Source organism: Odocoileus virginianus, chromosome 30, assembly GCF_023699985.2.
Source record: "Odocoileus virginianus isolate 20LAN1187 ecotype Illinois chromosome 30, Ovbor_1.2, whole genome shotgun sequence".
NCBI classification, from domain to species: domain Eukaryota; kingdom Metazoa; phylum Chordata; class Mammalia; order Artiodactyla; family Cervidae; genus Odocoileus; species Odocoileus virginianus.
This window is the reverse complement of record NC_069703.1, coordinates 31837587-31852716: the sequence shown is the minus strand read 5'-3', so window position 1 is coordinate 31852716 and position 15130 is coordinate 31837587.

Here is a 15130-nt window from a genome sequence, read left to right as displayed (position 1 = left end):
TGGGAAGATGAACTCAAGCCCTGCCTCCAGGGATGAGCTGTGCTGTGGCCACAGGGGCAGGCGAGGGCGGCCTCCATCTCTCCTGCCCCTGCCTTGGAATCGATCCCTTGCTAAGTTCCCTCAAGTCGGGAAGTGGCAGAAGCCACAGGTTTGGGGGATTAGACAGGGCTGAACGTAAACCCTGGCTCTGAGGAGTCACCAGCTTTGAGGCCTTAGGTTAGCCCCTCCTACTCTGAGCCTCAGTTCCTCGTCTGTAAAATGGGAGTGATAAAATTCTGGGGAAAATGTGTTCCACATCTAATTCCCCCGAAGATTTGGAATGGCAGCAGGCAGGGATAATAATGGCCCGGTGACTCATGCAGCTGCAGAGAGAGCAGATGGGGTGTTCTGCAAGGGCACCCAGTGCAGGGATCTGGGAATCCATGCTGCTTTACTCGCCCATGTGAGGCCCCCCAAAACCCACCCCCAGCCTCAGTGTGTGAGCCTGTGGGAGGGAATGGTCAGGGAGGGCTGCGTGGGACGGGTGGGACCCTCCAGGTGGGACCCTCCCTCTCCAAGACTCCCCCTAACTCAAAGACACCTGCTTCTGGGTGCCAGGCTTTGTTCTGGGAGGCAGGATGAGTTTTTGCCTGTCTTCCCATTTCGCTTTCTCTCCCATGTGGGTTTAAAATCAGAGACACCCATCCTAGGCATCTCAGCTCTATCTCTAACCAATCTGGTGACCTTCATCTCTATGGGCCTCTGTTTCCTCATCTGTAAAATGGGAATGAAAATAATGACTTCTTATGGATTCTTATAAAGGAATGAATAGTATGGAGAATGTGAAAGGGTCCCGGGGGTTCCCAGAGCACAGCAGGCGGCCCTGACATCCTTGTCCCTTCCCTTTCTGGCAAGAACTAAGTGTCTCATGTTCCAAAAACCCATTCCGCAACCTCAGTCCCCTCTCGGTGACAATTCCAGGTCCTCCCCCGCCCCCCTGTCTCTCTCTGTCTCTGCCACGGCTCCGCACAAGGTGACAGAGGACGGGAAACTACTGCGTCTGTGTCTCCGGGGCGCCTGGCTGGGAGTGGGACCGGGGCCAGGGGCGGCTGGCTGGGTGACACCAGCCTGGGTAGAGGGCCTTCGCGTTGGCGAGTGCACGCAATTAGGACGGACAAGCCTCAGGGTTCCCTCTCCGTATGGGCCTGTTAGTTCTGTCACTGCATTCCTCTTAATAAACGCTGATGAGCAGCGTTTAAGCAGGGCGCTGGCCCAAGGCGAGTGAGTGGGAGAGTGGGGGTGGGCCATAGAGATTCGCGACAATAGCAATGACAATAGCCATTCCTTACTGAGTGCTTAGCAGGGTTATTCTTTTTATTTCTATTCTATTTTTTTACTGAAGTACATTTACAATGTTGCATAAATTACAGCAAAGTGATTCAGTTATATATAAATGTACATTCTTTCCACTCCTGTATTCTTGCCCGCAGAATCCCCATGGAGAGAGGAGCCTGGTGGGCTACAGTCCATGGTGCCCCAGAGAGTCAGCCTGACTGAGCGACTGAGCACATACATTCGTTTTTATATTCTTTCCCACTGTGGTTTGTTATAGGATACTGAATATGGCTCCCTGTGCTATACAGTAGGATCTTGTTGTTTATGCATTCTGTATATAATAGCTTGCATCTGGTAACCCCAGCCTCCCAATTCATCCCTCCCCAGCCCCTTGGAAACCCCAAATCTGTTCTCCATGTCTGTGTTTTGCTGTTTCATGGGTAAGTTCGTTTGTGCCATATTTTAGATTCTATGTATAAGTGATATGATATTTGTCTTTCTCTTCGGACTTACTTCTCTTAGTGTGATAATCTCCAGGTCCGTCCATGTGGCTGCAAATAGCATCTGAGTGATATTCCATTGTATATATGTACTGCATCTTTAGCTATGCATGCACTGAAGGACATTTACATTGTTTCCATGTCTTGGCTCTAGTGAATAGCACTGCTGTGAGCATAGGGATGCCTGTATCTTTTTGAATTATGGTTTTGTCTGGATATACGCCTAGGAGTGGACTTGCTTGATCATACAGCATGGTTATTCCAAGAGCTCTTTGTATGTTCATATATTTGATCTTGATCTTTGCTATTTAAGAGTTTATACTAATATTAATAATGATTATCACTACCATTATTTAGTACTTACTCTACTGCAGGCTTCCCTGGTAGCTTAGTTGGTAAAGAATCCACCTGCAATCCAGGAGACCCTGGTTCAATTCCTGGGTTGGGAAGATCAGCTGGAGAAGGGATAGGCTATCTACTCTAGTATTCTGGCCTGGAGAATTCCATGGACTGTATAGTCCATGGGGTCGCAAAGAGTTGGACACGACTAAGCAGCTTTCACTTACACTGCTCCAGGAGCTTCCCTGATAGCTCAGCTGGTTAAGAATCTGCCTGCAATGCAGGAGACCCTGGCTGGATTCCTGGGTTGGGAAGATCAGCTGGAGAATAGGCTACCCACTCCAGTATTATTGGGCTTTGTTGGTGGCTCAGGTGCTAAAGAATCTGCCTGCAATGTGGGTGACCTGGGTTCAATACCTGGGATCAAACCAGTCAATTGTAAAGGAGATCAGCCCTGAATATTCATTGGAAGAACTGAAGCTGAAGCTGAAGCTCCAATACTTTGGCCACCTGATGTGAAGAGCTGACTCATTGGAAAAGACCCTGATGCTGGGAAAGACTGAAGGCAGGAGGAGAAGGGGACGACAGAGGATGAGATGGTTGGATGGCATCACTGACTTGATGGACATGAGTTTGAGCAAGCTCTGGGAGTTGATGATGGACAGGGAGGCCTGACGTGCTGCAGTTCATGGGATCACAGAGTCAGACACGGCTGAATGACTGAACTGAACTGAATTGAACCGGCTCCAGACACTGGGTTAAGCATTGTCCACACATATTCTCAGTTACTCCCTGGGCGCCCTATAAGCCAGGTGACTTTACTCTGCCCATTTTACAGATGAGGGAACTGAGGCTCCAGTAAATTCCTGGGCTAGATCAGAGTTTCTCATGTGTTAGTATGCATGTAAAACAGCTGATGATCCTATTCAATCCAAACCAATTCAAGCCCAGGAGATCTGGGTTGGGGTCTGAGACTCTGCGTTTCTAACAGGTGATGTTGGTGCTACTCGTCCAGGGACTGTGCTGGAGGTGGGAGGTCCTAGATCCCCCAGCTGAAGGAAGACCCGTTCGGGAACTGAAGATGCCCCTCACACGGTTAAATCAAGCGTGGGACCAACTGAAAAACACTGTAATGATAGTAAAAAAGAGAATGTATGAGAGGAGGAAAGGACTATTTCTGACTGGAGGGTTGAAGGAAGGCTGCCTGGAGGAGGTGATCTGAGTAGGGCCACAGAGATGGAAGGGAAGGGGCATCTCAGGTTCAGGGAAACTGTGAGTAAGACCATGGAGAAGGAAGAGTGGGATGTGTTTGGGGGATACAATTGCTGAAGTGTAGGGTATGTTATGGACTGAATTCTATCCCTCCAAACTTGTATATTGAAACCCTAACCCCTAGAATGTGACTTTGTGTTCAGATAGGGTCGATGCAGATGCTAACAGGTCAAGACAAATGAGGTCGTATTGGAGTAGAGTGGACCTCTAATTCCAGAGGACCAGAGTCCTTGCAAAAAGGGGAGATGTGGACACAGAGACACGTGGTCGCCAAGGAGCTACCAGACACTTGGGAAGTGCCTGGAACAGACCCTCCCCAGCTCATTCCGAGGGAGTGCAACCTTGCCGACACTTGATCTTGGTCTTCTCACCTGCAGAGCTGTGAGACAATACATTTCTGTGGTTTAAACTGCTCAGGATGTGGCATTTTGCTGCAGCAGTCCTAACAGGGTATCTGTTGGGTACCTGGTATGTGTATGTTGGCAGATGGACTTGAGGGAGAAAAACCCTTTTTGGTGCCTGGAAACAGCACTTTTAGCCCCAAGAAGGTACCTTGTTAGAGGGTAAATTGGTAAAAGAATGGCTAACTCATTTGAGAGGAGCCCCATTCTCTGTCTGGGACCTGTGTGAAAGCAGATGTAAGTGAGACACCTTCCTGCTTCTAGAGAAAACTAAACACAGCGCTAAGGCCAACATCAAAGTATTTCTAAGAATGGATTCAAGTTTCTCTCCTTATGTGAGAAGGTCACAGAGGAGGAGATGGGATGAGAACTAGCAGGCATTGAGTCCTGCTCGGGGTCGAAGACTGTCCTGAACACTCTCACGCTTGAATTTCACCCCACTGCACTCTTAGAAGGAAGGTCTTGTTATCCTCGTTTCACAGATGACGCCGAGGGTCAGAGAGCTTAGGTCGCTTGCTTGAGGACCTGCAGATAAGAAACAGCATGACAGATATTGCAACCCAGTGGTCTGATTTCTCCCCTCCTGTCTACCACAGGAGAACACATCATGATGGGAAAAGTGACCCAGAGCCAGGCCACCATTCGTGGACGGGAACGAATCCAAGACCAGGAGGCTGGCAAAGAGATCTGCCTGCAGAATTCTTCCCACGTGAGAAAACAGCCCCCTGACTGTTCAAGCTACTTTTAGTCAGTCCATCGCTACTTTTAGTCGGCCCGTCTGTTTGCGGCCGAAAGCATCCGAACAGAATCGGCCGTGTGACATGGGCCAGGTCTTGAGATACATCACCAGGGACGCATGCCAAGAGGAGCTAATAAACAGTGCCCCTGCGTCCGCACCCACATTCTGATCCAACCGAGAAAGAAGAACAGGAGAAAGGCGGATGGGGCCCCCCAGCGTCACCTTTACTAAAGATAAAGCCGCGACTAGAGAGCGTGGCTCTCTCTGCGGGGAAGTGGGCTGCCTTCTGCACCCAGAATAGGCAGGCTCGCCCACCCGGCTGTAGGCAGCTTTGGGTCACAACAGGGACTGGAAGAATCAAGCAGAACCTGGCTCCTCGTGGGCAGCTCACTCCTGAGAGAGAGCCGGCAGGAACGTGCTGGGCCCCTCTGGCCAAGTTCCTTACCCCAGACTCACCTATGAGCTAGCTCCCTCAGCGGGGAGGGCATGTGACCGGGGAGAACCATCAGAGGATCTACAGAGTGTTGCTTCTAGAGGATTCACCAAGAATGAGAAAGAGATTTTTTTTTCCCCAGAAAGATAAAATTAAAGGAGAGAAGGTAAGAGGCAAAGCAGAGTAATTATTGTGTATCAGTAACACATAGTGATCTACTATGAGATAATTTTTGGTCACCAAAATGGGAAAAATCTTACACTTGTGCTGTCTACGTTTGAGCACAGACAGGCATGGAAGTGTGTGCAGCCAGGTGTCGCTGAGGGGTGAGGGTCGAGGAAGCAGGGAAGGATGGTGAAGTGTGTTTGAAGGGGTGGAGGCACTGAGCTCAAGGATCAAGGTTCTGGGAGCTGCTGGTCCTGTGGGGAAGCTCAGGTGACCTTCTGGATCCCATCCAGAGCGTGAGATAGTGTTGTGGGTTCAAGTTGGTATTGGACTCTGCAGACTGGCCACGGGAGACGGAAGCAGTCAGAGGAGGGCTCACAGAGGGGGTGAACACTGATTAGGAGGCCAAGCAGGCAGACCAGAGGTTCTCAAAGAGTGGCCCCCAGACCAGGGGCATCCACACCACCTGTGACAAATACCCTCGTGTCTGGCTGCAGCGGGTCTCCTAGTGGCTGCTCTTCCCTGTGGCTATAGGACCCCCCACCCCCGCCCCGTGAGGCGTCCTCTTCTGTGGCCCCAGTTCTGGCCCCTTCCCCCTGTCCTTCCAGGTCTGGAATGGTAGTAGCTTTTCTGTTTTTTTAATGTGCAGGGTGTTAGTTGCGGCACTCAGGATCCTCCGTCTTTGTTGCAGCATGTGGGATCTAGCTTCCCAACCAGGGATGGACCCGGGCCCCGCTGCACTGGGAGCTCTGAGTCCGAGCCACTGGACCCCCAGGGACGTCCCCTGGAACAGGAGTGGCTTTCTGCTCTTGTGGCCCCTCACCATCCCCCATGGCTTCCCTTAACCCCGCCCACATCTCACAAATACAGTCTCTTCTACAGTTTCTTCCTGGTATGAATGAATGAATTCCATTCAACTCTTGAGTGAGACCCTTGCTGATACAGACACCAGCATCAATAATGGCTGGCATTTACAGGGTGCTTTCCTATGTGTGACTTTTTTCCCAAGAGTGTTACACGCTTTAACTCACTTAACCCTCCTTGGTGGGTGCTAGTTGGCCTTATTCTTGAATGAATGCTTGTTACCTTGGGCCCATGAACTTTGGTGGCACTAGTGGTAAAGAATCTGCCTGCCAGGGCACGGGTTTGATCCCTGGGTTGGGAAGATCCCTGGAGGAGGGCATGGCAGCCCACTCCAGTATCCTTGCCTGGACAATCCCATGGACAGAGGAGCCTGGCGGGCTATAGTCCACGGGGTCACACACAGTCAGATATTAGCTCGCAGGCATGCATGAACTTCAGTCTTGGCTCCAGATGAAAGAAACACAGCCAGGCATCAGACAGAAGCTCCTGGGATGATACTTGACTTTTCTGGCCATGCTGATGGAAACTGATTTTGCAGAGGCCTGGGGACAGTCAGTGACAGCCTCGTGATGGGGGTTATTTCCGCTCCCCACCCAAGCTCTCTGAGTGCTGGAACTGTTTCCTAGGCTGCCAGGTCCTCCAAGCATCCAGTGCGGGCCGAGAGGCTGGCAGCGGATGTTTCCTAAGCTCCTATAGACTGATTGATTGGCTGCTACTGTGTGGCTGAATGAGTAGATGCTTTCAGAGCAGCTGCTGCCGGGGGAAAATTCCAAGTGCAAAATATTATTATTAATTATCACGATTGCTCATTCGGCTGCAGGCACTGTGTCTGCTTAGAAGAAAGAGATAAGGTGTCCCTGCCAAAGTAAAAGGACTGATTAATGCTGGCAGATTTTGTCCTCAGAGAAGAGGCTATAGACTGTTATGATTTTCTTTTCCATGACTTCTAGACCAAATTAAAAAAAAACAAAACACCTGGATTGTGAGGCCTGGCTAGGCCCAAGGCTGTGTGACCTTGGGTTAATTACTTAACCTCTCTGTGCCTCAGTGTCTTCATTGATTAAATTGAGAAGTTAGGACTAGGTGCTAAGAGCTCTTCTAGGGACTTTCTTGGTCATCCAGTGGTTAAAGACTCTGCGATTCTAGTGCAGAGGGTACAGGTTCAATCCCTGGTCAGGGAACTAAGATTCCACCTGATGAGTGGCCAAAATAAATAAATAAATAAAAATTTTAAAAACTATATTAAGAAGTATTTTGAAAATCTATGAAAAATCAAGTTTAAAAAAATAATAACATGCCTTCTAGCAGTCCTCCAAAAATGCCAAGCAATGCAACATCAAGGCCCAGCTGACTGATTCTCTGTGTTCATCCATCCTTTGTCCTAGTGAAAGTGAAGCTGCTCAGTCGTGTCCGACTCTTTGTGACCCCATGGACTATAGCCGGCCCGGCTCCTCCATACATGGGATTTTCCAGGCAAGAGTACTGGAGTGGGTTGCCATTTCCTTCTCTAGGGTATCTTCCCAGCCCAGGGATTGAACCTGGGTCTCCTGCATTGTGAGCAGACCCCTTACCATCTGAGCCACCAGGGAAGTCTTGTCCTAATGGGGCAACCTCAAATGCTGTGTCTCTTGTCTCCTGGGTCCCTTAGGATGTGAGAGTCGAGTGTGTTTTCCCTCTGTTGCTGAGAGCCATGGGCATAGTGGGGAAGGAAACAGACACAGAGTCCGCTCTTCCTCCTCCTCCCTCTTCCTCCTCCGCCGCCTCCATCATGATCACAACAGGATCAAGAGCAAGAAAGCAATGCCACCCCCAGCTGGTGCTGCTGGAGGCTTTACATGGCGCCCAATCGCTGTTATCAGCGCTCTAAAGAATGGATCCTTCTAGTCCTCCTAACACCTCCAAGAGGAGGTGCTGTTACTACCCTTTACTGATGAGGAAATGGAAACACAAAAGTCTCGACTCACTTCTCTGAGGTCACAGAGCTGGAAGTGAGAGCCGGAAGGATGCCATCTAGCCCCTTGCGTCTCAACCAGACTCCACCTGAGAATCCCAGGGGAGCGTGAAGCATACTGAGTTCCATTCAAAGGTTCTGACTGTGTTGGTTGGGGGCGCAGCTGGGTGTCTGGGCTTTTTTACTCTCCCCCGGATGATTCTGACATGCGGCAAAATTTGAGAACCACTAATTTCACCTAAGTACCTTTTCACAGGTGAAGGAATTGACCCTTAAAGTAGGGAGGTGGATTTAGCTGAGCTTCTCCAGCGTGTGTCGTCCTGGTGCGCAGCCCTCAGGGACGAGTGCCAAGGAAGGGATGCTGAAGCTTGAGGAGGTGCTTCTCCTCGTCACGGCCCCCTCACAGCCCAGCGTCCCTGAATCTCCCCCAGCTAGCGCTGGGACTGGTCTTCACTATGCACCCCCTGCCTCTGCCCAGACTGGCATCAGTAAAGCCTTGAGGTAGCCAGGGGCCCCAAGGAGGGGCTGCCGAGAGGAGATCGGGGATGGAGGCCTTGCTGGGTCAGCCCTGGGATGTGATTATCCTTCCCCTCGGCCTGAGCTTGGCTCTCATCCTCCCCCAACATGATTTCCTGAGCTGAGTGCGCACAGGTTTGAACTGGCGGAGATCCGCAGTGTCTGTTCTGCGGAGAGCACTGACGCTGAGCGCTCTGGTCCCAGGCAGAAAGAGCCTGGGGGCTTGGACTGAAACAAACTCCCAATAGCAACTTCCTGAGAAGTGCTTCTGGTGTGCCAGGCTCTATGAGATTATTTCCTTTGAGTCTAACAGATAAAAGTGGTAAATATTATGAATCCTGTGTTTTCATTGTGTAAACAGCAGCCTAGAAGGATTAAATGATTCGCCCAGGATATGTCAACTAGTAAAGGACAGGACGGAAATTTGAATCCAGGTGACCTGTGCTGTCAGCTGAAATGCCACCTCTTCCAGGAAGTCTTCCCTGAACATCAAGACAGGGTGGAACAGATCCTTGTAATATGTTTCAGCATTCACTAGTCCTACTTCCTCCCTTAATTATTAAGTATTCATCAGTGCTGTTATTCAATGAGGCTCTGTCTCTCCCACTAGACTGTAAGTTCCTTGGGACGAGGGCATGTTTTTGCTCAATCCCCACCCCCACCCCTGATATCCTCCCCTCATTTCCTCAGTTCTCCCACAGTGGCAGACCAGTTGCTCAAAAAGTGTTGAAAGAAAGAAAAAATAAATGGTCCAAACTGATCCCAAAGTCAGTGTTTACACCCACATCACAGTCTGACAGATTTTTCCCCAAGTTTGCATCAACTAGTGGGCAGTGGTCTCCAAAATTAGCATCTTCTAAGAAGGGGCAGTGCTCCAGAGGAGAAAGGCCTGGGATCCTTGCCATGCAAAGGATATTGGGGATCTTTGAGAATTTTGAACCGGAGAAGAAAAAGGATTCCATCACAGTTTTGCCCTCATGCAGCCAATGGGAGGTGGGGGGCGGGCAGCGGGGGCCAAGGGGCCTGGGCTGGGCAGGGACAGATGTGGCCATTCGGTTGCATCATCAGAATTCACTAAACTTGTGCCAGGATGTAGCCTGTAGAATTGCATTTAGCTGTATGTAGCAGAATCCTGGCTTCCCACCTACCAATGCAGGAGACATAAGAGACAAAGGTTCGATCCCTGGGTCAGGAAGATCCCCTGGATGGGGGCATGGCAACCCACTCCAGTATTCTTGCCTGGAGAATCCCATGGACAGAACAACCTGGTGGGCTATAGTTCATAGGACTGCAAAGAGTCGGACACAACTGAAGCGACTTAGCATAGCACAACAGAATCCTAGCCAATAGATCAGCCAAATTGGGCTTTGATTTCTACATCTGACAACCAGTCCTAAAGAAGGAAGTCCCAGGCTGTCACAGCTGTTCAAGGAAGTCCTTGATGACTCAAGATCCTTCCAGAAGCTTGCTAAGTTTTCCCCAGTTTGATTTTTTTCTTTCATCTTCTTTGTAACAAGATGGTTGCTCCACCTAATGGTATAGAGTCTGAAGTTCCAGGTGGGAAGGAGGGATAAGGGCAGTTGAAAATGAAGGGCGAAAGGCCAACAGCCAGCTGGGACCCTTTATCAGGAGAGCAATGGCTTTTTCTAGAAACCCATCCCATAGAATTTGACTTGGATCTCATTGGTCCAAACCAAGTCACATGGCACCTGAGCTTCAAAGGAGCCTGGGGAGGTGAATGCTTTTCAAAAATTGGGATTCTGTTAGAAAGAAGGATGGGAAGAATGAGTAGGTCCCTGGTAATGCCTGCCGTACAGGCTTTGGGTTAGGCACACAGAATATGAAGATGAATGACACAGCCCCCTCTTACCATGGGACCTATTTCCTGGTAGAGGAGTGAGACAGAAATAACCTCTCACTGTATGATGTATATATCATTAGCAGTGGGGGCAGAGAAAACAGACAGTAGGTAGATGACCCGGGAAAGCTGGAGTAGGTATCACGAAGATGACATTTTGCCATTTGGAAGAGATGACAGTGGGGTATAGCAAACTCTAGGAGATAGTGGAGGACAGAGGAGCCTGGCGTTCTGCAGTCCGTGGGGTTGCAAAGAGCTGGACATGACTTAGCGACTGAAAAGCAACGATCATTTGTCACATGAATAACATGAACGTCTGATCTTTCAAAAGCTGGCTGCAAACTCCCTGTTAACCCCAGCTCTGGGGATGACTCCACTGTGAATGCTTCAGATTCACATATAACTAGTTCTGTTGTTCATTCTTCGGATTGGGTCTTGGATGAGCAGGAATTTAGCAGATAAACAATGAGAGCCTGGCCATTCAAAACCAGATTCCAATCTATCTTTCAGCCTCAGCTCTTGCGTTTGCTATATTCTGCAGGCTTCAGAGCCCCTCAGACCACTTGCCCTCCCACTTATTCCATATTCTATTACTTCTCTTTGCTCTTCCTTCTGAACATGGGCTATTTTTTCTTCCTGGAAAGCTCTTCCATCTTTATCCTCTGAGATACACTCTCCTCTGCCAGTGACTCATCTTTGGCCAGCTGTTTAGAGGGCAAGAAAGGACTTCACGGGAGTGAGATGTACTTGGGGAGAGGGACAGCAGTCACATGGCTGGCCCAGACCCAGAACTTGGCTGTGCTGGTCTTAGGAGTGAGGGGAAAGCGGAAATGAGCCCAAATCACATAAGGGAGCAAATCACTGACTCCCTGAAACAATCCTGTGTGGTAGATAATTTTATGTTCCTTTGATAGCCTGGGACACTGAAACTCTTCGAGGTGAAGCAGTCTGTTCACTGTTGTAATAAATGGCATGCCTGGATTTGAATCCCGCCCATCCAGTACCAGAGGCCATGCCCCTTCCACCAACCCATAGCACCATTTGGGGGTTTTCCTTGTCCTGGGTTCTGCCTTGGTTCTGACGGTCAGCCCTTCCACTGAGAGGTTTTATTTCTGGGTGTTCCAGACAGAGTTTCTACCTCGAGTTTCCCCCTGACTCTTCGCCCTCATTCTGAGATGGAATAATGGTTCTCAGCTGGGCGGTGTGTGATTTTACACCCCAGATGGCATCTGAAAAGCCTGGAGACATTTTTGATTGCCACAACTGGGCAGGTGAGCTGCTCCTGGCATCTAGCAGGGAGGGGTACTGCTCAACATCCTCCAGGCCCAGAACATCCCCTGACAGCAAAAAAATTACCCTGCCCCAGAAGTCAGTAGTGCTGAGGATGAGTACATGAGTTAATCTTTTTTTGTTGTTGTTGTTTAGTTGCTAGTTGTGCCAGACTCTCTGCAATCCCATGGACTGCAACGCGCCAGGCTCCTCTGTCCTCCACTACCTCTTGGAGTTTGCTCAGACTTAAGTTGGTGATGCTACCTACCCATCACCTCTTCTGTCACCCTCTCCTTTTGCCTTCAATCTTTCCCAGCATCAGGGTCTTTTTCAATGAGTCAGCTCTTTGCATCAGGTGGCCAAAGTATTGGAGCTTCATCTTCAGCATCAGTCCTTCCAATGAAAATCTTTTAGTTTTCCTGAAAACTGAAATACCAGGTTCTTTCTGGAAGGTTCCCTGAGCAACTGTTGCCTCACTTTCCCTTCCCACTCTTCTTTGCAAAGCAGCAAGATTACCCTGTGCAGGTTGCATTTTCTATGCACTGAGGGTCCTTCCCTTTCCAACCATTTCCTAAATCTTTGTGCAACAAATTCCATTATTTTAGTCATAATTCTCATGAAGAGCTTGGCCTCCAGAGTTGGGCCTCCTGGGGTTTGGAAGGTGAGCCATGACTCACCTGAGTCATCTTGTCAAAGGTCCAACTTCAACATGGAGATAATAGCACACACCTTGGGAGGGTGGTTTTGAGGATTTAATGGGATAATCAATATGAACTGGAGCACTGGGGCAGATGGGAAATACTCAGTATGTGTCTGGCATCATTGTTATTTTGAGCTTCTTATTTCACCTCTTCGCTCTTTTTGGAGCCATTTCATTTGATTAGAAAGCATCTGGTATAGTGGGAAGGACACAGAATATGGGGAGACCCATCCCAGAGTTCTGATCCCAGCTCTGCTGACTTGCTGGCCGTGTGACCTTGTGTGAGTTACTCTTCTGAGTCTATTTCTTCATCTGTAAAGCAGGGATAAATAACATGACTTCATAATTCTTGCAAGTAAAGTAGGGATAAATAACACGACTTCATAAGTCTTGCAAGGATTAAGCTAATTAACTGTCTGACACCTAATAGGTGTTCAGTAAATACTAGCCACCCACTCTTTCTATTTCTGAGTCTTCCTGGGCATTGACAAATGAGTATTTTTGAGGCATCTAATATCAAACTTGCAGGAGAAGACTCTCGCCTGAGAAAAAGATTTGAGAGGACAGTCTTCTCAGTGGGGAAACCAAGAAGCCTGTAGTGTAAATATTTAGGGACTCAGTTCCATGTGATGCAGGGGCTAAGACTGTGCTGCCCTTCTTGAGGTTGAGTTCTCAAGTTCTCAAGAACTTGTGGGTAAAACTCAATATATAGACTCATTTGGGGATCGTCCATGGAATTCAATATTGAAAACATTGTTCAGAAATGACATTCCTTGTATAACTGAATCATTTTGCTATACAGCAGAAATTAACAAATTGTAAGTCAACATTGTTAGTCAACTGGTTCCAAATCAGGAAAGGAATACATTAAGGCTGCATATTGTCACCCTGCTTATTTAACTTATATGCAGAGTACTTCATGCAAAATGCCAGGCTGGATGAAGCACAATCTGGAATCAAGATTGCAGGGAGAAATATCAATAACCTCAGATATGCAGATGATACCACCCTTATGGCAGAAAGCAAAGAAGAACTAAAGAGCCTTTTGATGAAAGTGAAAGAGGACAGTGAAAAAGTTGGCTTAAAGCTCAACATTCAGAAAACTAAGATCATGGCATCTGGTCCCATCACTTCATGGCAAATAGATGGTAAAATAGTGGAAACAGTGGCAGACTTTATTTTCTTGGGCTCCAAAATCACTACAGATGGTGACTGCAGCCATGAAATTAAAAGACACTTACTCCTTGGAAGGAAAGTTATTACCAACCTACACAGCATATTAAAAAGCAGAGACATTACTTTGCCAACAAAGTTCCATCTAGTCAAAGCTATGGTTTTTCCAGTGGTCATGTATGGATGTGAGAGTTGGACTCTAAAGAAAGCCAAGTGCAGAAGTGTTGATGCTTTTGAACTGTGGTGTTGGAGAAGACTCTTCAGAGTCCCTTGGACTGCAAGGAGATCCAAACAGTCCATCCTAAAGGAGATCAGTCCTGGGTGTTCATTGGAAGGACTGATGCTGAAGCTGAAACTCCAATACTTTGGTTACCTGATGTGAAGAGCTGACTCATTTGAAAAGACCCTGATGCTGGGAAAGATTGAAGGCGGGAAGAGAAGGGGACGACAGAGGATGAGATGGCTGGATGGCATCACTGGCTCTATGGACATGAGTTTGAGTAAACTCCCGGAGTTGATGATGGACAGGGAGGCCTGGCATGTTGTAGTCCACAGGGTCGCAAAGAGTCAGACACAACTGAGCAACTGAACTGAATTGAACTGGTCAACTATAATTCAATAAATTAAATTTTTAGAAAATGACATTCTTAGCCTGCAGGAGGTGAAGATAAAAGTGGCTTTGCTTCATTTCTCAGCAGGAGTTAATGAGTAGAAGAGGAATGTTTCACCAGCAAGAGAGGAAAGAGGGTGTGATGCTGGAATCTTCCGTTTGGCCCTCCAGACCTACTCTCCACCCTTCCCTCTGGCCCTGAAGGCTGGACCACATGGACTCCTCTGTGAGTTCTGCCATTTTTGTGCCTGGGCTGGCTAGGGAGGGAAGAAAGTAGAGATATCTGTTTCCCGCCCCCTCCAGGCAGTTTCACGCCAGCTGGCTGGTCTCCAAAGGTCATAGCTTTGATTCAGATGACTGTCTGAATGGAATGTTCTCTCTGTTTGGGCTCCTGCTAACTGTTCCCTGCCCTGTCCCTGGCAGCCTACGGGTTCTGGCCCCAGCATAAGTCTCCCTTAGGCTTCTTCCTACCCTGCCCACATCTCTACAAATAGTCCTTTAATTTAAAATTTTTTTTTTAAAATGTTTTATTTATTTATTTTTTTTGGCTCTGCTGGGTCTTAGTTGTAGTACATGGAATCTTTTAGTTGTGATGTATAGCATCTAGATCCCCAATCAGGGATCAAACCTGGGGCCCCTACATTGGGAGTGTGGCATCTTAGCCATTAAACTACCAAGGAAGCCCCCAAATAATCCTTTTCTTAAATTCACCTCCAATCATCCAATGGGACTGTGCTGCATATTTCCTGCTAGCAACTTAACTGATCAAAAGCAACTTGTCACAGACAGTCCATCCAGCATTTTCTTGCAAGTTCCAGGTTCTCTTTGTGGTGATATGTATTAGTGTCCTCCAGGTGCTGTAACAAAGGAGCACAGACCGGGTGGCTGAACGATTGAAATTGTTTTCCCCACAGTTGTGAAGGCTAGACGATCAGGGTGAGGTCTAGCAGGGTCCTTGGGGGGCCAGGAAGGAAGGACCTGTTCCCAGCCTTTCTCCTTGGCTTTCGGGTGGCCGCCTTCTCCCCG